The 21356-nt window shown below is 35.6% G+C and overlaps 1 protein-coding gene across 1 annotated transcript in view; it reads right to left on the reverse strand.

The window, feature by feature from the left end:
• Positions 1 to 16152: 16152 nt before the first annotated feature.
• Positions 16153 to 21356, reverse strand: part of NRN1 (neuritin 1) — a 55982-nt gene continuing 50778 nt past the window's right edge. The window contains exon 5 of the mRNA XM_074270962.1: positions 16153 to 16343. The gene's annotated coding sequence lies outside the window, so the exon portion shown is untranslated. The remainder of the gene's footprint in view (positions 16344 to 21356) is intronic.

Consider the following 21356-nt stretch of genomic DNA (forward strand, 5'->3'; position numbering starts at 1 on the left):
CTTTTCCTGGACTTTTGCAATATTCTCTTTTTTTCCCCTATTTCTCCTAAATCTCTTTTATTTCCAATGCATCTGCCAAACAACTGCCAAAATGATATTTCTAAGACAGAAAATGAACATGCCTCTCCTCTACTGAGTCTCTCCAGGGACCATCTATTGCCTTTAGGACAAGACACAAAGTTCTCAGCCTGGCATTTGAAGTTGATCACAAGCTGGTTCTCATTTTCCTTTCTAAACTCATTTAATATTGTTCCCCTTCATGAAGTCTGCATACCAGCCAAACTGGCTTACAAGACATTTCCTGAACTCCACATGGCATCTACTGTATCTGTGCCTTTTCAAGGCACTCCCCTAAGCCTGAAATTCTCTCCTACTTACCATCTTCTCTTAAAAAACATAACTTCCTTCAATGTTCAGCTTAGATGTCCTCCTTTATAGAATTTTCTTTCTGATTTCTCTTCCCCCCCTCCTTTCCCTACCACCACATCAGTACCTTTAATTTTAGGAATTTATGCCTATTTACTTATCTGTATATATGGCTTAATCCTATCCTGCCCTTTGTATAATGTAAATATCTTGTCTTTATATTCCCAGTGTGGAACATTGTACCTTACTAACTATGTGACTGTGAACGATAATATTAATTTCTATTTCCTTCAATTTCCTCATCTGTAAAATGGGGATAATAATAGCACCTACCTCTCAGGGTTCTTATAAAGGATTTAGTAAGTGCAATATAAATGTTAGCTATTCTTATTAACTGGTATTACTTCATACATGTTTATTAAATTGAATCCTAGCTCCAACACTTAACTTATGTGAATCTGTGCTAGTCACTTAACCTCCTTGAAGCCCCCATGGGGAGTGTCCTAATGGAGGGAGTTGTCTTCCAAGGCACATGATAGCATGCAGCTGCTCCCAAATCTCAGTGCAGAGTCAGCTCAGATAGACCTTGTCAGTCCTTGTATTTGTGAATTCATGTTTTGCAAAACACTAAACTATTGGGTTTTGAATTATCATAGACTTTAGGGATCATTCGGTTCAATCTTATCATTTTGCAGATTAGGAAACAAAATCTTTGAAAGTTAAGCAAGATGACCAAGATCACACAGGTAGCAATTTTAGAATTAGAATTCAAGTCCATACCCCATGACTCAAAATGCAGCTTCTTCTCATGTCCATCTCTGAAGACACACATATCACATCTAGCCTATGGTAGGAATTTAGTAAATGCTTATTGAATGTTCAATCATTCTAATTGTGTCTGGCTTTTTGTGTCCCCATTTGGAGTTTTCTTGACAGAGATAATATACTAGTTTACCATTTCTTTCTCCAACTCATTCTACAGATTAGGAAACTGAGGAAAAACTAAGATTCAATGACTTGCCTGGGGTGGGGCACACTGCTAATAAATGTATGAGGATAGATTTAATCTCAGGTCTTTTTGTGCTCAACCATTGCACTATCTGGCTGCTCATGCTGGTTGAATGAATAAATAAACATATCTTTAGGTAAAGCCCTGAGGCATTTTATTTCTTTACCTAGTTTTAAATGAGTGAATGAATTAATTAATTAATAGGAAATGCCTCCTTAATTTGGAGTGAATAATCTGTACTGAATTTCATAAAGACTTCCAGCACATACTTTCTATGGAGGACCCCCTCATGAAAGATGCGCTTGGGTGATCAGAAAACAAAGTTGTGAGCAACTTCAGCCTCTTACTGGAAGTATTGATTTCCCTTTGTCCCAAAATTACAAACTACCATTACCAAATTAAGGAGGCATGATCAGCTCTGAGACTTAGCATAAAAGGGTAGTTCAGGATGGGGGTAACTGCTTCAGATAGTCAATTTTTTAAAAATCAATTTCTTCTCCTAGAATTCCCTGTTTATTGGCCTGAATAGCAGTCCTTTTAATTGACTTACTTTCAACCTAGTTCTGGCTTGCCTAGTCTCATTAGCTTATTCAGCGTTCCAGCTCCTATTTTCAGTTCTTGTCCTTACTTGATCTCTGGTTCCTAAGCTTCCTGAACTGTTTCTCTTGATTGGACTTCACTCTTTCAATTATGGCCTCTTGATACTCCTGAATACTCCTATCAAGCCCTAGTGGTTCTCTGGACAAGAATTAGGGGGCAAGAATATAGTTCCATGACTCAGGTCATGATACCATAACACCATATATCCATCAGATTACAGACTTAGAGATGAAAGATTCTTTAAAAGTTATTCGGTTACCACTACATAGCATTTCCAATCCCTCTGTTTTTGTCCACCTGCATTTTTGATTTCCTTCACAGGTTAATTGTACATTATTTCAAAGTCTGATTCTTCTTGTGCAGCAAAATAACTGTAATGGATATGTATACATATATTGTATTTAACATATACTTTAACATATTTAACATGTATTGGTCTACCTGCCGTCTGGGGAAGGGGGTGGGGTGAAGAGGGGGAAATTGGAACAGAAGGTTTTGCAATAGTCAATGCTAAAAAATTACCCATTCATATATCTTGTAAATAAAAAAAACTATATTAAAAAAGAATAAAAGCTATTCAGTCCACTCTGAGAGCTGGGGAGAGATTATGACTTGTCCAAGGTCACACAGATTTGTCTCAGTCAGTCAATCAACAAACATTTGTTAAACATTCACTATCTGCAAGATACAATGCTAACTTCTGGGGTCCTGTGATTACAAATTCTCTTTATTCTTGCTCTTCTCTTTTTCTCTATCTTTTTTCTAGATAATAGAAATAATAAATTGGACCAACTGTTTTTTTTTTTTTTTTTTTTTTTTTTTTTTTTTGTAGACATTTATAGATCTACTTTGGATGCTGTAGATAGAGGTCAGTAGAGAAAAATGCTAGACTAGACTTCCTCATCCTTACCCCTATTGTACAGGGACTATTTTGTGTTGTTCCAAAACCCAGTTTGGGATTCTAAACAGCCCTTATAGGTGTTTCTTCAAAAACCTGGAATGAATGTTTCAAAACCTGAAGTTCAGAGCTGAGTGGCACATTGGACCAGCCTTTACAAGTTTGGTGTCAAAAAAGGAGTAACTACAGCAGCAGGAGGGAGGTGTGGGGCACATCTGAGAAATGAAAAACGTGTCATGCATGTGATTTTTGAGCACAGAGTCTTTTGGAGGGCCTGTGTCACTAAAGGCCATGTGGATGACATGGCTCTGCTTGTCACACCACTGCCCCAAATGGCATGTACACAGTGACTAAAGCCTCATTTCCTAGACCTGCATGTCAAGGGGGCAACTCATAAACATGAAACGCCTTCAGCAGAACTAAAATAAGATATCAAAATCATCCCTAGAGAGATCAGAGATTCCTCATATGGCCCTACTCTTCAATTCTTCCTGAATGCTCTCACTGGAGCATACTGTAAACCCATAGATATTTGCAGACTCATTGGAGTAAGAGCAAAGTAGGTGAGAGAGAATATTCCACCTTGGGATGGTGATTTCAAGTCCTGTTAGATTAATCTCCTAATTTACCTTCTTTCCTCTGTTCTCTCTTCTGAACGATTGATGATCCTTCATATCAATTCCCGACTAAATTTCTTGCCAAGTTAATTTTTCTAATGATTAATTAAATTAACATTTATTAAGAGACTTATTATGTACAAGACATTGTTCTAGGAATTGGGGATGCCAAAATACAAAATAATAGAGTCTCATATCTCAAGGGGCTTTCCAGATATCACCTGGATTGATGTATGACCAGAAAAAAAAGATGGGCTAGTCACACAAGGAGAGTGAGCAGTAAATGGATAGCATGCACACTTCATCAGTATTCACATAATTTAAAAAGACCTAAAGGAAGGCTCCCAGAATATTATGTGCCCTTAATATATTTAATGGATAATTTGGAAAAGAATTGCACAGAATGAGAAAGTGATCTATACTTCTGGAGAGAATATACACATCAAGGAGGGAATAGTTCATTGGAGTAGCACAGATATGACATTCAAAAAGGAAAATCTAGTACAAGACATAGAGTAACTGGAGCATAAAAGAGGTAGAAGAAGGACTCTAGACATAAGAAAGAATTTGAGAGAGTAAAGACCTAAGGATAAAGAAGACGAATATTCAAAAGGAAAGAAAAAGAACTCAAGGGAGTATAAAGAAAGAAGGATAAATATAAGATGAGGAGAACCCAAGAAGAACTTGAGAAAAAGGAGAAGGAATTTAGTAAGAGAAGGTAAGACAAGTTGACAAGTTGAATGATAGGGTAAGAAGTTCATAAAATGGAGGAAAGAAGCTGGGTATGATGGTCAAGATACATGCAGTAATAAAATGAAAAAAAAATTAGCAAGAATTTATTAAATGCTTACAATATGCTAGGAATTATGATATGGTAGAATGATCACTTTAACTTGCAAATAGTGAAACTTGGTAATTCTCCAACAAAATTATCAGTAACAAAGACAAAGGACTAAGGATCTCACTTCCAATTGTATGGATAGTGGGAAGAATTTCACAGGGAGCTGCACTGAGTGCGCAATATTTATATTTCTGTCATGCCAAATGACTATCATTTTATATGTTTTATGTATATTATTATGTACAATTATGTATGCTATATATAATATTATTTATGTATAATAAAGTCCACTGTGTCTCTCTCATATTGCCTAGAAAAAGAAGATAGAGGAGTTAGAGAACAATTTTATGCTCTCTATACAGTGAGAAAGAAGTGTCCAATTTTTTTAAAAAAAAAGGAAGACAATTTAAGGTGAAAACAAAGATAAATAAGCATCTAAAGAGAATAAAATAAGCTTGATCTTTGCCAGGATGTTGGAAGTATATTTATACACAAAGGAAGATATGAGAAAAGGACAACTGAGCATCCAATGCTTAAAAAAAAAATTAGCTTCCCAAAGAGGAGGAAGTTTATTATCTGAAGACAGAGCAGCAGTTTACCATCCAAGAAATGATGCTGTACTTAAGCAAAAGATTATCCAAGAATCATCAGAGGAAGAAGAGACAGGTTAGTTGTGGTTCATGACTCTATACTGAGGGGCAACCTAATAACAAGAAGAGATACATTTCTCTGTGCTCTCCAATTCAATGCTGCTCTTACATGTGTTACATTGTTAGTGTGTATGCCATTTCTCTTGCCCTTCTTCCCCATTGTTTGTATAAAGCTGTTTTTCTACTATAAGTATCTAGAACATGATGAAGATACCACTGCATCCCTCTCTGACTTAGGTGACTACTCCTCACTTCATGTTGACAATAATTAAAATTCCAGATGGAATTAGGAATTATGACACCTTTGACAAGAAGCAGAAGACCTTAGGAATATAGGTATTTTTTAAATCTTTCCTGCCAATCAAAGGAAAAAATTCAGAAAAGAAAAGGAAATTTTGGAAGTGAGCAGCTGGCTTAGAAGATGGTGTCTGACTGCTAAAGGGAATGTACTTTGTAGGCAGGAGGTTGTTTGGGTGTTTGTTGGTAAGTGTCTGTTCTGTCAAAACAAAATGTATAAATAAATGTGTGTATGTGTTTTTAAGAAGATGGTGTCTAAGCAAAAGATTTGGATTTCCAGACTATAGCTTAAAATTTTTGGATGACAGGCTCCTGGATAGCAATGATTCCCTGGAGAGACCTGTCTCCTTAGAACTGTGTTGTCTTGGGCAGCATAGAGGAACCCCAATTCTTCATTTATTATTTGTTAGTTAACAAGCATTTATTAAACACTTACTTTGTGCCACACACTATGCTAAGCCTTGAGAATACAAAGAAAGGAAAAAACATAGTTTCCGTTTTTAAGGAAGTCATATTCTAATTGAAGAAACAATGTGCAAATAATTATATATGTATGTATGTATGTATATACACACACATATGTCCAAGATATATGCAGTGGAAGGTATTCTCAGAAGGCATTAATAGTGAAGGAAGTAGAGAAGGAAAGGAATTGGGAAAGATCTCTTAGAGAAGGTGGTTTGTGAACTTAGTTTTGAAGGAAACCAGGAGTTGGAAGTAAGGAGGGAGAACATTCAAGACATGTAAATGATGGTGATAGAGATGGAGTGTCATTTTTGAGGAACAGTTTGTAAGAAAATCACTTTGATATAAGATTGGACCTGGTAGCCTTGAGATCACCATGACTGTTTCCTCTTCAGAGAAGCTGTAGCTTATAAAATATGCTCACTGATAAATATTGACAATAATATTCTCTGAAGGTTAGTACTTAGCTCAAATGATATTTTGTCTAACACCATCTTGTTTTTCTCCCTGATGACAAATTCCCAAATTAATATTTTGCCTTGACTCTGATATACAAATTACCCAGATCTGGGGGGAGAAGGGCACCTAAAAACCAAGTTTAAGAATCCCATTCTCAGTAGGGCACTTTGTAGCACCTTCCCACCAGCAGGAGCATACCTTCCTACTGGAGCATGCCATGTCTGCTGAATGGACTCATGTCTCTGTACTCCCCAGCTCAGCATTCTCTATGTTAGTGTATATGCTGAATTGTTCATAGAGTGCCCCTTTTTTCCCCCTTTTTCCTCTTCTTTGTTATTTGCAACTAAATACACATTTAACTATTTCTCATTGTTTTACATGTTATTCTCAGCACCTGAACTCATTAAGGAATTATTTTCCTGTAGTCTCTGGTTTGCCCATCTTCCTCTCTTTAGATAGAAACTGGGTCCCCAGATAAGAACTTATTGTATTGACAGCTTTATATATATTATGGAGGTATGGCATTGTAAGTCCAGTTGTAGAAAGCAAGGATCAATAGGGAAATCCTATGTCCTCTTAGGAGGGATTGCCTTATGCCTGAGGATTATCATTAAAAAACAGTGTCACTGGATCCTAGAGTTCATAGAGGAGAATAAATAGTAATGATAATAATGACAATGACAATTATGATGATGATGATAACTAGTATTTGTACTGTGCTTTAAGGTTTGCAAAATGATTTATAAATATCTCATTTTATCCTCACAACAATGCTAAGAAGTTGGTACTATTATTATTACCACTTTACAGGTGAGAAAACTGAGGCAGATGAAAATTAATTGACTTTCCCAGGATCACACAACTGGTAAGTGTTCTCTGATGAGAACTTAGGCTCAACTTTGTCTCCTGACCAAGGCCCCAAATCCCGGTCCACAACCAAGAAAGATACAGAAGATTCCATGCCCCAGTCCTGATGATCTGGTACCTCCAAGAGCTTATATTTATATAGGATCTTAGTTGTGGAGACTGGAATTTTAAATATTTCATCATTCAATAAGAATGTTCTGCTATTCACTTCGATATTTTTTCTGGACTATGAGGGAAAATATCATCACTTCTGAGGAAGAGCTGGTGCCATGTCACTTTTCCAGGAATAATATTTTGAAGGGTAGAAAAAGGCAGAGAGAAAAATCTATGCTCAAGAAAATTATTGCCTTTCATGATATGAAGTGTAGGAATTTTGTCAGTAAAATCAAGTCATGGATGGGTCTAAACCAGTTTGTCTGAGTGAATGGTCCATTGGTAGCTGATAATGAAGGTTGTCAAAATATTGAAGTCTATCTGGATTGAAAGAATTGAAGCCCTATAATCTAAAGAAGAGAAGGCATGGGACATTTGAGAGTTGTCTTCAAGAATTTGAAGGACTTCTACTTAGCAGATGAATGAGAATTGTCCCTATTTGGTCTTAGAGAGTAATCAGTCAATCAACATTTATTAAGCACCTACTAGGTTACAGGAATTATGTTAAATACTAGGGATACAAAAAGAAACAAAAGGTAGTTCTTTTCAAGGAGTTTGATCTAATCTTGATCATTTTAATGTGGGAGACAACATGCATATAAATATACATAAAGCAAGCTACTCTAAATAGGAATTAATTAACAGAGAAGGAGATGAGAATTAAAAGGAGATGAGAAAGTCTTCCAGCAAAGAAAAGACATTTCAGTTGAAGAGTAATGGCTAGAAATTATAAAGGTAAAATTAGGCTTGGCATCAACAAAAAATTAGGGAGCGTTATGAATGAGAATGGATTGTCTCTGGACTTGGTATGTTTCTCTTCTTTTATCATCTGAAGGAAAAAAAAAATTGGATGACCAAATTGTGGTGAGGATTCTAGTTCAAATAAGGATTATGTTAGAGGAGCTCTGAAGTCCATTCCTACTCCATATGGGAAAGAAAAGACGCCATCATCAGCTGGGAGGATTCAATAGAAAATATAGTACCTGAGCTGAGCCCTGAGGGATGAAGACAGAATCAGTGCATTCTAGACTTGGGAGTGACCCATACAAATATAAAGAAATAGGAACGAGCGTGTAGGCTTTACAGAGCTATTATTGGAGTAGTTCTTTTATTGAAAGAGAAAGCTTAAAGATAAGCTTCAAAATATGAAATTAGGCTGCAGAGGTAAATGGTAGAAGGTCTTGAAATCCAGGCCAAATAATTCAAACTTTGTCCAAATGGCAAGATTAGATCTGTACCTTAAGAAAATTGTTGTTGCAGGTGAGTGTGAAGGATGAATTAGAGAAGAGAAACCCTTGGTTATGCAACTCACAGTAGCTAGATAGCTCAGTAAATAGAGTGTCAAGCCTGGAATAAGAGGAACTGATTCAAATTCAACTTCAAATACTTTCTGTGTGACATTGGACAAGTCACTTAGTCTCTGCCTCAGTTTTCAGACTGCAAAATAGAGATAATAAGAGCATCTACCTTGTAGGTTGTTGAAAAGATCAAATGAGATACTATTGCTAAACAAAGAAACAAATAAAAACAAAAACAACACTTACCACAGTGTGTGACATAGAGAAGGCACTATATAAATGTTTATTCCTTTCCCTTTCCTTCATTCTTCTGTTTAAAAATCTTCAATGTCTTGGTATTGCCTATTAAATAAAGTTTTAACTTTTTTTTTCCTGGTGTTTCAGGGCCTCTGCAGTGTGTGACAACCTTTTCTTATTTTATTCCTCCTCATATTCCCAAACATAGTTCTGTACTTCATTTTTGTGCTCTTCATTGACCTCTTCCCCTCCCTCCTATAGTTTCCATTTTCTCATCTTTGAGTTCTTTCTTATGTTGATAGTTTTGGGATGTTATTCGTCCTCTTTTTACTCTCTCTCTTTTAAAAACTAAACAAAACAAAACATTATTTAATATTTTCCTCAGTTACATTTAAAATGTTTTTACATTTGTTTTTAAAATATTTGAGTTCCAGTTTCTCTCCTTTATCCCCACCTTCAACCCCCATTAAGAAACCATACGTGAAGTTATGTAAAACATTACAATAAAAGTCATGTTGAGATCGAGAGACAGACAGACACAGAGACACAGAGAGAAAGAGAGAGAGACAGAAAGACTGAGAAAGAGAAAGACTGAGAGAAGAGGGGGGGAGAGAGAGAGAGAGAGAGAGAGAGAGAGAGAGAGAGAGAGAGAGAGAGAGAGAGAGAGAGAGAGAATGCTTCAATCTGTATTTAGACACAATCAGTTTCTTTTCTGGGTATGGATAGGATTATTTATCATAAATCCTTCAGATTAGTCATGGATCATTATACTGCTGAGAATAGCAAAGTCATTTACAGCATGTCATCCCAGAACATTGCTATTACTTTGTATACAGTACATTTCACTTTGCTTGAGTTCATTGAGGATTCTCCGATTTTTTATGAGAGAATCCTGCTCATCATTTCCCATAGAACAATAATATTCTAAGGCAATCACATACCACAGTTTATTCAGCCATTCCCCATTTGATGGGCATCCCCTCAATTTCCAATCCTTTGTCCTAAGAAGAGATCTGCTTCAAACATTTTTGCACTCATAGGTTATTTTCCTTTTCCTTTTTTTCTTTTCTTTTCTTTTTTTTTTTTTTTTTTACTCTCTTATACTATCCATGCCTAGTAGTGGTATTGTTAGGTCAAAGCATATGCTTGAATTTATGGCTCTTTGGACATCAATCATATCTTTTGATCATTTATCAAATGGGGCATAACTCTTATTTTATTTTATAAATCTGACTCAGTTCCCCCTATGTTTGAGAAATAACATCAGAGAAAATTGCTTCAAAATTCTTTTTTACAATTACTATTGCTAACTGTTCCCCCCTACTATTCTCTCTTTCTTTCACCCTGTCTCTTTAAAAGTGTTTTATTACTGACCACTCCCTCCCCCAATATGTTCTCTCTTTTATCACCCTCCCCCATTCCTGTATTCCATTTTCTCCTATTTTCCTGTATGGTAAGATAGATTTTTGTGCCCATATTGAGTGTGTAAAAAATATACACTTGATAATATACTTTGAGCCAGTTCTGATGAAAGTAAGATTCACTTTCATTCTCTCCTCCTCTTTTCTCCCTCCACTGTAAAAGCTTTTTCTTGCCTCTTTTTAATGGCAGATAATTTACACCATTCCATTTCTCTTTTTCTCTTTCTCTCAATACATTTCTCTTCTTAATTTCATCTCTTTAAAAAAAATGTTATGCCTTCATATTCAACTCATACCTGTGCCCTCTGTCTATATACACTCCTTCAAGCTTCCATAATAATGAGGAAATTCTAATGTAGGAATATAAACAGACAACTCTTATGATATCACCTTCCAGGTTACCTCCTTATACTTCTCCTGAATGGTCTTTTCAACATAAATGCTTGATACTCTTTGGAATATCATATTCCAAGCCTCTGATCTTTTGATGTAGAAACTGCTAAATCTTACGTTATTCTGACAAGGCTCCATTATACTTGAATTATTTCTTTCTGGATGCTTGCAATATTTTCTCCTTGATCTTGGGGTTCCAGAATTTGGCTAAATTTTTCCTGGGAGTTTTCATTTTGGGATCTCTTTCAGGAGGTGATTGGTAGATTCTTTCAATTTCTATTTTACCTCTGGTTCTAGAATATTTTGATAATTTTTCTTGACAATTTCTTGAAAGAAGGTCCAGGATCTTTTTGTTTTTGATCATGACTTTTAGGTAGACCAATAATTTTAAAATTATCTCTCCTGGATCTATTTTTCAGATCAATTGTTTTTCCAATGTAATATTTCATGTTTTCCCTATTTTTTCTTTTTCTTTTTGGTTTTTCTTTATTTTATCTTGATTTCTCATAAAGTCATTAACTTACATTTACTCAATTCTAATTTTTAAGGAATCATTTTCCTAAGTGAGCTCTTGCACTCCTTTCCCAACTTTTGCTATCTCCCAAATTTTGCTATTTAAGGCATTCTTCTTCTCATAAGGTTTTTTTTTTTTTACATTTCCTTTTGCATCACTCTCAATTCCTTTCCTAATTTTTCTCTCTTTCTCTCTCTTACTTGATTTTCAAAATCCCTTTTGAACTCTTCTATGGCTTGAGTCCAATTCTTATTTTTTCTTGGAGAATTTGGATGTAGGAGCTTTGACTTTGTTATTTTCTGAGTGTGTGTGTTTTGATCTTCTTTATCATCATAATAAGTTTCCTTAATCAAGAACTTATTTTGTTTTCTGCTCATTTTTCTAGCCTATTACTTGGCTTTTTTACTATTTGTTAAAGTAGGACTGTGTTTCCAGGGTAAAGGGTGCACTGTCATAAGCTTCTGCAGAGATCCTTCTAGGGACATGACCACAAGCACTTTTTTCTGCCCTGGAATGGTTAGGGGTATCCCCAACCCACTGTAGCTGTAAAATCTAGTGTGCTAAACCAATAAAGTATTGCTTTGCTGATGCTGGGTCTGGGTCTGGGGTTAGGGCTACACTGGCCCAGGCTTTACTGAGATTGAATGTTGGGCTACAACCCTGGTTCCACAGACCCTTTCTGCTGACCTTCCAGTTGTCTTTTATATCTCTAGGCTGAGAGATCTAGAAACTGTCAGTTCTGCCACTTATTCAGAGGTCCCTAGATCCCCTCTTGCTTTGCTGGCATGAGATTAGGGCTGTGCTGGCATGCCCTGCACCAGGGCTGCACACTGGACTCCCATCCTGAAATCAGACATTTTCTGCTGAGCTTCTAAGTTGCCTTCAACTGAAAATTGCTCTAGGCTGTTCTAATAAAAAATTTTGTTTAGAGTCATTATTTAAAGAAATTTGGAGCAGTTTGAGGGAGAGATTGGGTGAATTCCTGCCTTTACTCCACCATCTTGGCTCTACTTCTCTCATCTTACTCTCTTAAATTGTTATCCATTCTTTAAATCCCAATTCAGATGACATTTCCATAGATAACCTTCAGTAATCCCCTATTGGTAAAATCATCCATCTCCCTTTTGGTTCTTAGGGATATAAAACTTTTTCTTAGGTCTCTCTGATTACCATATCATATCTCTTTATGTACTTTATGTACTTTTATGTACAGTCACCTGTGTTTGTGTTTTATCCTTTTATTAAATCCTAAATGCCATAAGAGCAGGGACCATCTTTTACCTAACCTATATATCTTCTTCAGCATCTGTGGACCTCTGATCTCATCATAGTGCAGGTCATAACCTATCCAAGCCTGCCTGTTCTGCATGGTGTCTTGTCCATATTTTTCCATAAAATCTCTATAGGAGCTACATTCAACTTCCTGAGAGTCCTCCCTTGACTTCTTTTCATGTTAAATGAATACCACTGGGGCAATCAAATTGTTACTCTAACTCTAACTCATTAGGTGACTGACCCATCATTTTTCTGATAATAAATTTCTCTGAATTCTTCACAATACTTTTGCCACATTTCTCAATAATAATGCCAGATTCTTAGATTATAATATGTTATATTCTGCTTGCCCCCATCATGACTACCATGCAACACTCCATTTCCCTCTGGGTAATGTTTAACTTCACTTCTTCAGGGATTGTGACTCAGACATAGAAAGCATTTCCTAAATGTTTAATTATGTAATCTCATGAGTCTTCTTTAGTATTGGAAAAAAATCAAATATTCCAAATTGCAATCTGGTTGAAAGGGAATCCAGATTCTACCACCTCACCCTGAAACCTCTATGGATTACTGAGAAGTGGAGGATGGGTGAATTAGGATCCCTTGCTACAGTTAGTGTTTTATAAGACTCACTAGAGCAATGGAAAAATTCTGTGTGCTCTCTTGAGATCTGTGAAAGAAGCTAGAAGTCCCGGTACTATGTGCCTGTGGAAACCATATAAAGACATTGGGCAGCCCTTCTACTTGTCCAGAAAGTGACAAGAAAAGAAACACAAAAATCTCTCATGGTTCTCTTTTTACTATACTGAGATTTTGGAGTACCTGGCTCACAGGAAGAAAGAGCCATTGGAAATCTCTAATCAATACCCTTAAGTCAATAATCACAGAGGCCTTTTTCCATTTCTTTTCCCCCATTGGAGGAGAGAACTATACAGCAAAATCTACTGCCAAGAAAACTCTGTATTGGCATTAATTTCAGGTGTATAAAAAGACAGTAATGGGCTAAGTACACACACAGAGCTACAATTTAATGTTAAACCATAGCTTGTTCCACCTAAATAGCAGTGTTGTCATTGGGGAAAGGGCATGAGGCTGGCCAATTCTGAGGGCTTCTTGCACAAGAGCTGGCAGTTTCCAGGTCCAAAGAATTGGTTTCTGTCAGATTCACTCAGTTCACTGAAAACATTCAAAATGACTGCTTTGTCACATCCCGTTGAAATCTGCAGTTTTCATTCTGGAGCACTGGCTCACTTGTGGTGTTGTTGTCAAGCAATTTGAAGAGAGAATTGTACTAATTCTGCTTATCCCTAAAGTGTGAAATTGTAGAATATAGTGCCAAATGGATGATCATGGATCTTTCTCAGTTTATTCATTCTCAAAGATATTTATTTTCTGGTGAATTTCTCTAGTAAAGAGCAATGAAAGATGGAGAAAATTATCCAGACAATTCAGGCCTCAAAAATGGATAAGAAAGAAAAAAAGAGATTTGAAGAAATGGGAAGCCTGAACGATCCAAATATCTTTGTTAACACAGGAAAAAATTAATCACATGACCTATAGACAACAGCCCAGAGTGCTGACTGAATCAAGTGGGTATATCTTTTATTTATGAAAAAAAAAAGCAAATTTGTACTTGTTAAAGGGGAAATATAGTTCTAGTTTTATTTATTCCATTTCCATGCATATTAACTCTCATTTTTGAAGATCAAACATCCACTAGCATTTGAAATATCTAAAGGAAGTCAGGATAGTAATTTTGTTTTAATTATAACGGTAACTGTTTCCATTCTCCTATCCCTTTTGCACTTGTCGGCATATTTTCACATTCATCAGCATTGTGATAGAAATAATGCTTATATGAATGATAGACCGCTGTTTTTGATTCCTAATCTATATAAGGACTTTGGGTTAAATTTCCTTGAAGACCTTTTCTAGTTCTGATGCTTAAGTATTTTGTGATCTTCTGTATAGAAGAATATTATGTTAATTTTAAAATATTTTACTTGCATATGAATCATGATTAATTTTTGCAATTAATTTTTGCTAGCGTTTGTTATCTTTTCCTCCTACTTCCCCCACCCACTACTGAACAATCTTTTTTTTTAACGAAAAAGAAAATCCTCATAACAAATATGCATATCTTAGTAAAGTCCTTCATTGGATACATCAAAAATGTATGTCTTATTCTTCTTTTTAACTCCATTCTCTGTGGTAGAAGAAAGATATCTTTTTTCATCTCCAGTCCTCCACAGTTGTTGTTTATCTGGCATTGAATGGAGACCTAAAGTCTTTCAAAGTTGTTTTTCTTTATAATGTTATTATATATATTATTTTCTCCCGGTTCTGCTCATTTCTTTCTTTATAGCTTCATAGGGTCTTCCTGGTTTCTCCTGAAACTGTTCATTTCTTACAGCTCAGTAATATTTCATGATATTCATATTTAATATATAGGCAGATGCTTAGTTTTCAATTTGTTTGTGATAATGAAAAGAGCTACTGTAACTACTTTTGGTGTAAATATGGATCCTTTTTCTTTTTATTTGATCTCTTTGGTTTATAGGACTACTAGTAGTATTGCTAGGACCAAAGAGCATGAATAGTCTTGTGACTGGAAATAGTTCCATATTAATTTTGGCCGGGTCAATTCATATCTCTCCAACATATCTCCCACAGCCCTTTGATATTTGCAATTTTCCTCCCTTTTCATATTTGTAAATTTGATAAGTAAAAGAGAGGATTTTGGAATAAGTATTAGTGATTGGATACATTTTCAATTTGGTTATTGATAAGTTGATTTTACCTTTTGAAAACTGCCTGTTTACTTGTACATTAATCTATTGAAGAATGGCTTTTAGTCTTGTTTAGAAAATATTTTCCTATAATGCCAAATAAATAATGACAGCTTATATATAGTACTTTCAAGCTTGCAGAGAACATTAAAAATTAACTAAGATCAGTAGTTCAGTGTTTGATAATCTTAAGAATTGAGATAAGTGGGGGAAGGACTCTATTTGACAAGAAGTACAGGGGGGAAATGGAAAACAGTTTGGCAGAAATTAGTTTTAGATGAACATCTTGTACCATATGCCATAGTGATCTCAAAATGAATATGCATGCATGAATATGAATGTAGTAGGTCATACCATTAAAAAACTAGAAAAGAAGAGGAGAAAATATTTATGGGGTTATGACTAGAGGGAGACTTAATCAAATAAGGCATATAAGTTAGTACAAAAGATAAAACAGACAATTTTGATTACCCAAAGTAAAGCTTTTGCATTAAAAAAAAATCAGTGAATTTAGAATAAGGGAAAATATAGTAGGAAAAATAATTTTGCAACATATATTATCAGTTCAATCTGATATCTTAGCTATCTAAGGACTTTACATAACTATATAATACCAAAAATCATTCTACAATAAATAGGAGGTCAAAGGATATAAACAATTAAGAAAAGCGAAATCATAAATTAAAATTGATTATTCAAAAACACTCCAAATTACTAAGAATAAAAAGACTACAGAATAAAACATCTCTGAGATTCTTCCTCATTCCTCACAAATTGACAAAGATGAAGAAAGATGGGAACAGCAAAACTGGAAGGGCTATAATGCAGGAATGAAATGATGGCACAGTTTTGAATTTCATTTTGTTATTTTATGTGAGAAAGGTGATAGAACTGTCCATACCATTTGACCAAGTCATTCCATTTCTGAGCAAAAAAACACCAACGAAGTTGAAAGCAATGAAGGCTTATTTGTTATTTAGTTATTCAGTCAAGTCTGATTCTTTGTGACCCCATGGACTATAGCATTCCAGGCCCTTCTGTCCTCCACTATTTCCCAAGTCTGTACAACTTCATGTTCATTTTTTCCATGACATTATCCATCCATTTCATCCTTTGCCATTTTCTTCTCTTTTCACCTTGAATCTTCCCCAACATCAGAGACTTATTTGACCTTTTTTTGGTAGTAAAAAACTGGAAATAAAGTGGATATTCATTAATTGAAGAATGGCTGAAAACATCAAAACATAAGGTTATCATATAATATTATATGGGTTTAAAATGAAGAATATGAGGAATTCAGAGAAACATGTCAAGATGTATGTGAATTGATGCAGGTTAAAAATAAATAGAACCAAAAATGAACAATAACTACCATAATATAAGTGAAAAGTTCACTAAAAGGACATGGAAGTCAGAATAACTTAAAGGGAAAAAAAACCTCAGTTATAGTCATAGAGAACCTTCTTCATGACAGTGAGGAAGCAACTAAAAGGGCAGAAAACATTGTGTGTGTTTGCCTATGTAATTATTGCATTGGGTATTTATGCTTATTTGTTTTTCTTTGTTTTGAAGGAAGATTCAAGGATGAGATGGGGAAAATGAAGGTATTTTTCTTTCCCTAGAAATGAATGTGATATAAATGTATCTTCATTTCTCAAATACTACATTCCAAACTTCTCCATTATGGCCTAAAATATCTTCATCCTGGAAATTCATTTTAGCCCTGGAATTCATCTCTCAGAAATACTCTTTGTCTTCTTGACTTCTTCCTCTGAATGAATGGTTTCTTTAAAAACCTGAGTTTAAGGAAGTCTCCTAAATGATCAATCCCTTCATTTCTCCCCAGGAAACACTCCCAGTTCCTCTATTATACTACCATATGATGGTATATCATTAGAATAACTTCATTTATTTCCTAGCTTTTCAGTTTCCTTTTATGTGTTGGCCATTAAAATGCAAGCTACTGAGCGTGTGTATTTGTTGTAAGGGCTTTTCTTTTCTTTTCTTTTCTTTTTTTTTCTGTTTGAGTCAAGCAGAATGGGAGAGAGAAAAACAAAAAATACTTAATAACTGAAAAAACAAAATTTAAATAAAAAAGAATGTAACTTCCTTGAGATCAATGATTGTCTTTATTTTTTGCTTGTATTTTTATTCCCAGAGTTTAGCATAGTGCTTTTTGACTATAGATTAACTATAAAGACAAAAGCTACAATAAATATATTAAGTACTTTATGGAAATATGTAGGTTTTGAGCTGAAAGAGTTATTAAAAGCCATGTAATACAACATCCTAATTTTGCAGCTGTCAATGTGTCACATTCAAGATAGTAATTGGCCAGTCAGAGCCAAGATACCCACTTATCAAAGGAATTGTATAAGGAATCAGGGATCAGGGATGGACTAGAAGATACTTGCAAGGTCCTCCCAACACTTTCAAGTCTATACTTATATTGCAATGGATTTATGATCAACTTGATGTGGGTACCCTCCTTCCAACTAGTGAAGTCATTTCCAAATCATTCATTTCTTTTCATACTATTGTATCCTAATCCATGCCTTCCCACAAATTTTCCAAAGGTATTATATTGGGGTGATGGAGGCCTTTTTTTAACCTTTTCTTTGGGTACCAATATAATCTTTAGTCAGACTATCTGTTGTTTCTTACTCTTTCTACATGACTCATTCATCTCTTTTTCCTAGACTAGATGTGTGATTTAACTGGCAAAAGGAAGACAATCTAGTGGAGAAACTCTATCAATGCCGATCAATCTTTTATTTACAACAAACCATTTTATAGTTGCCTGAGGTATTAAAGGATTAAATAGTCTTCACAAGGTCACACAGATAGAATGTCAAGGGCTAAGACATGAGTCCATGTTTTCCTGGCTCCAAATATGACTTTCTATTCACTTTATCATGCTACTTCTCATCATTTTATATGATGTCACATATAAACTGGCTGAACTGGCACAGAAAACGACTCTGGTTTAGCAAAAGAATTAAAACGTCATTATTAAACATTGTTAAAACCTGCTGCTTGCCTTCCTTCCTTTTCTGTTGACAAAAACCCTTTGCAGTATTGCATCCTACTGAATTATTGCTGTGTTGTATCTTATACCTAAGACCTTATATCTTAGCCTTACTTTTCTTACTTTCTCCAGTTTTGGCCCCTTAACCTGCCACTTAAATGAGCTGATATGTCATTCTAAAATTCCTTGACTTTTCACCATTCTAAACCTGCTAATCTTCAATGCTAGATATTTCCTGCCTTCCAGGTTTTTTTCCCCAGTTGTGCTCCCAGGCATTGCTATGCATAGCATCAAAATCTAGCTTTCTGGATTTCTTTCACTATAAATTCATATTGCATAGCTGTAACTGAGCCCTTACTGCTCCTTGGTAATATTTTTACTCATCTCATTGATTCCCAACCTTGTTCCCTTACAAGTATTCCAAATCTTACCCCTCCTTTCAATCCCCTATGAATTTTTCCACCTTCTATACTCTCATCATATAGCTTCAGCTTCTACTTTACTGAAGATACTGAGGTCATTCATCACGAGATTCCTCAGCTTCTATTGTATGGTGCAAAGGGTGCTCTACTTGAAGGGAAGAGAGACCTGGGATTGAATTCTGCCTCAAATACTTACTAGATCTGTTATCCTGGGCAAGTCACTTAGTTTCTCAGCCTCTGTTTCTTCATATTTAATGTGAAAATAAATCTTGAATCATTTTTGGGAAGATCAAAAAAGATAATATACATAAAGCACTCTGCTAACGTCAAAACACTATATACATATAAGTTATTATTGTTATGAGTGTTGTATAATCATAATATCTCAGTTTCCTCACTCATTCTATTTTTCTTTGCTATTCCTGTTTCTGAAAAGGAGATGGTTAATTGTAGAGGGCCACAGATAGTGGGGGAACTCTGGATGAGGTATAAGACCCTTCAGCCCAGAGGGAACCTGTTGGCAATGTCTGGTTTGGCTCCCCATCTCCTCTAAGGGCTCCCAGCCTTCCTGAGAAGTCAGGGGGTGGTGATAACCTGTGTTGTTATTGAAGCAGAGTGATAGCAGGTGGCAAACTACATAAAATAGCAAATTGCTTATGTGGTCCCTCGTGCACAGTATATTCTTGGTGCATGCTCAGTGTTGTTTTGATTACATAAGGGATTAGGGTATAAAAAGGGGAAAGAACTGGGAATAAATGGAATCCATATTTCCACCATCCTCAGGAGTCTCACCTCATCACTCCTCCACTAAGACAGTATGTTTTAACCACTCTGGCAAGGCGGCTCTAGAAAGCACGGTACATTTTGTCACCCCAATTTGGGGGCTCTAGAAAGCGGGACACAACAGCTATTCCCTTCATCTGTATACTTGATGCTATTCTGTTCAGGTTCCTCTGTGATTTTATACATGAATTATCCCCTCTTCATCTAAATTTCTTAAAATCTTAAATTTCTTCCCTTCCATTGGCTCATTCTTTTCAACTTATAAGCATGCTAAGATGTCCCAAGTCCTCAAAAAATACAATTTTCCTTGCACATCTTTCCTCTTCTTTGCCAAACTCTAAGACTTTGTAACTGCTTTATGTTCTTCCTCTGTTCCTTCTTTGCTATAATTATTAGCATTGCACATTGTGAGTATGTATACAAGATTGTAAGCTCCAGAAGGACAGGGACTGCATTTCTATTATCTTTATATCTCTCCCAGTTTTTGGCATTGTTAGAAACAAGAGAAAGCAGTATCATGACAATCCAGAAAGATTATCCTCAAGAGACAAAGACAGCTAGCAGTGTTGATGGCTGCAGGGAAGGTAAGAAGACTAAGGATTTAAAAAAAAAAGAAAAATTCCCTATTTGCCAAATGAAATCACAGGTCATTTTGAAGAAAGTAATTTCAGTTTGAAAATGAGTTGGAAACCAGATTTTGGATAACTGAAAAGAGAGTGAGAAGAAAGGAAGGCAAACATTGAGTAAGATGGGTCTTTTAAGGAATTTAGTGAGAAGGGGGAAGGAGATAGACAATGGCTAGCAGGGATGGTGGTTCTGTGGATAAAGAACCAAACCTGGAGTTAGAAGGAACTGAGTTGGGGTCTGGCCTCAGAAATTCACTGATTGCATGACCTGGCAAGTCACTTAACCTCTCTTTTCCTTAATCCACAAGAAAAAAAGATGGCAAACCAATCCAGTATCTTTGTCAAGAAAACTCCATAAAGGGATCATGAAAGGTCAGAGATGACTGAACAGCCATAGTAAACAGAGATGGTAAGATCTATGGGGTTTCCTCAATATGGGTAGATATATGTAGCAGAAAAGAAATCAGTGATAGGGAAAGATTAGTGATATAAAAAAAGATAATTGTGAAGTGATTCCACTGGAAGAAAAAAGGGGTATCATGCATGCATGTAGAGTGCTAGTCTTTGAACTCCCTGGATAAGGTACCACTCTCAGCAATGATGGCACTGGTGAGTGGCTTAGAAGTTTGAAGATATGTATAGATGAGAATTTTGAGAAAATTAATCTGGAAGTGGTTTTTAGAGTTGGATTGAGGGAGAATCTAGAAACAAGAAGACCAGATAAAAATTTATTGCAATAATCTAGACAGAAGATAATATGGCAATGGATGCAAGATACAGAGAATGGATACATTACTAAAAAATATCAGTTCAATACTGGCTGGATGTGTAAGGTGAGGGAAAAGGAAACAGCACGAGGCGAAATGATCCTTTCCTTATCATTGGTCAAAACAATGCTTTTATTTCTGTGTGAAATATCTGTGAAACTATAAAAAAAATCTATGTAGGATAGCCACTTTTCTGGGGTCAAATAACTCAGCAATTTGTGAACAGACAAGTGGGTGGTGTGGGCTACTAGACTGGACAGGTGTGAAATGTTAATTGGAATCAGCAAGCATCAGTCTTCTCAGACCTACAGATGTGCTAAGAACTAATACTGTAACTTGGTGGGAAGTACAGAGGAGACACCAATCTTCTAACTGGTTTAGAAATGGCCAGGTTCAAGCACTGGCAAGAATTAATCATATAATGATTGTCTTCAGAAGAACCATGGTGACTGGACATGAACTTAATCAAGATCTAAATGCTAATTAGATTGGAATGAGGCCAGATAGTTCTAGAAGCTGTTCCAGTTATTTATTACTAATTTTGAAATTCTAAGGAGTCCATAGATTCATGTAGTCTA

This window comes from Sminthopsis crassicaudata, chromosome 1, assembly GCF_048593235.1.
Source record: "Sminthopsis crassicaudata isolate SCR6 chromosome 1, ASM4859323v1, whole genome shotgun sequence".
NCBI classification, from domain to species: domain Eukaryota; kingdom Metazoa; phylum Chordata; class Mammalia; order Dasyuromorphia; family Dasyuridae; genus Sminthopsis; species Sminthopsis crassicaudata.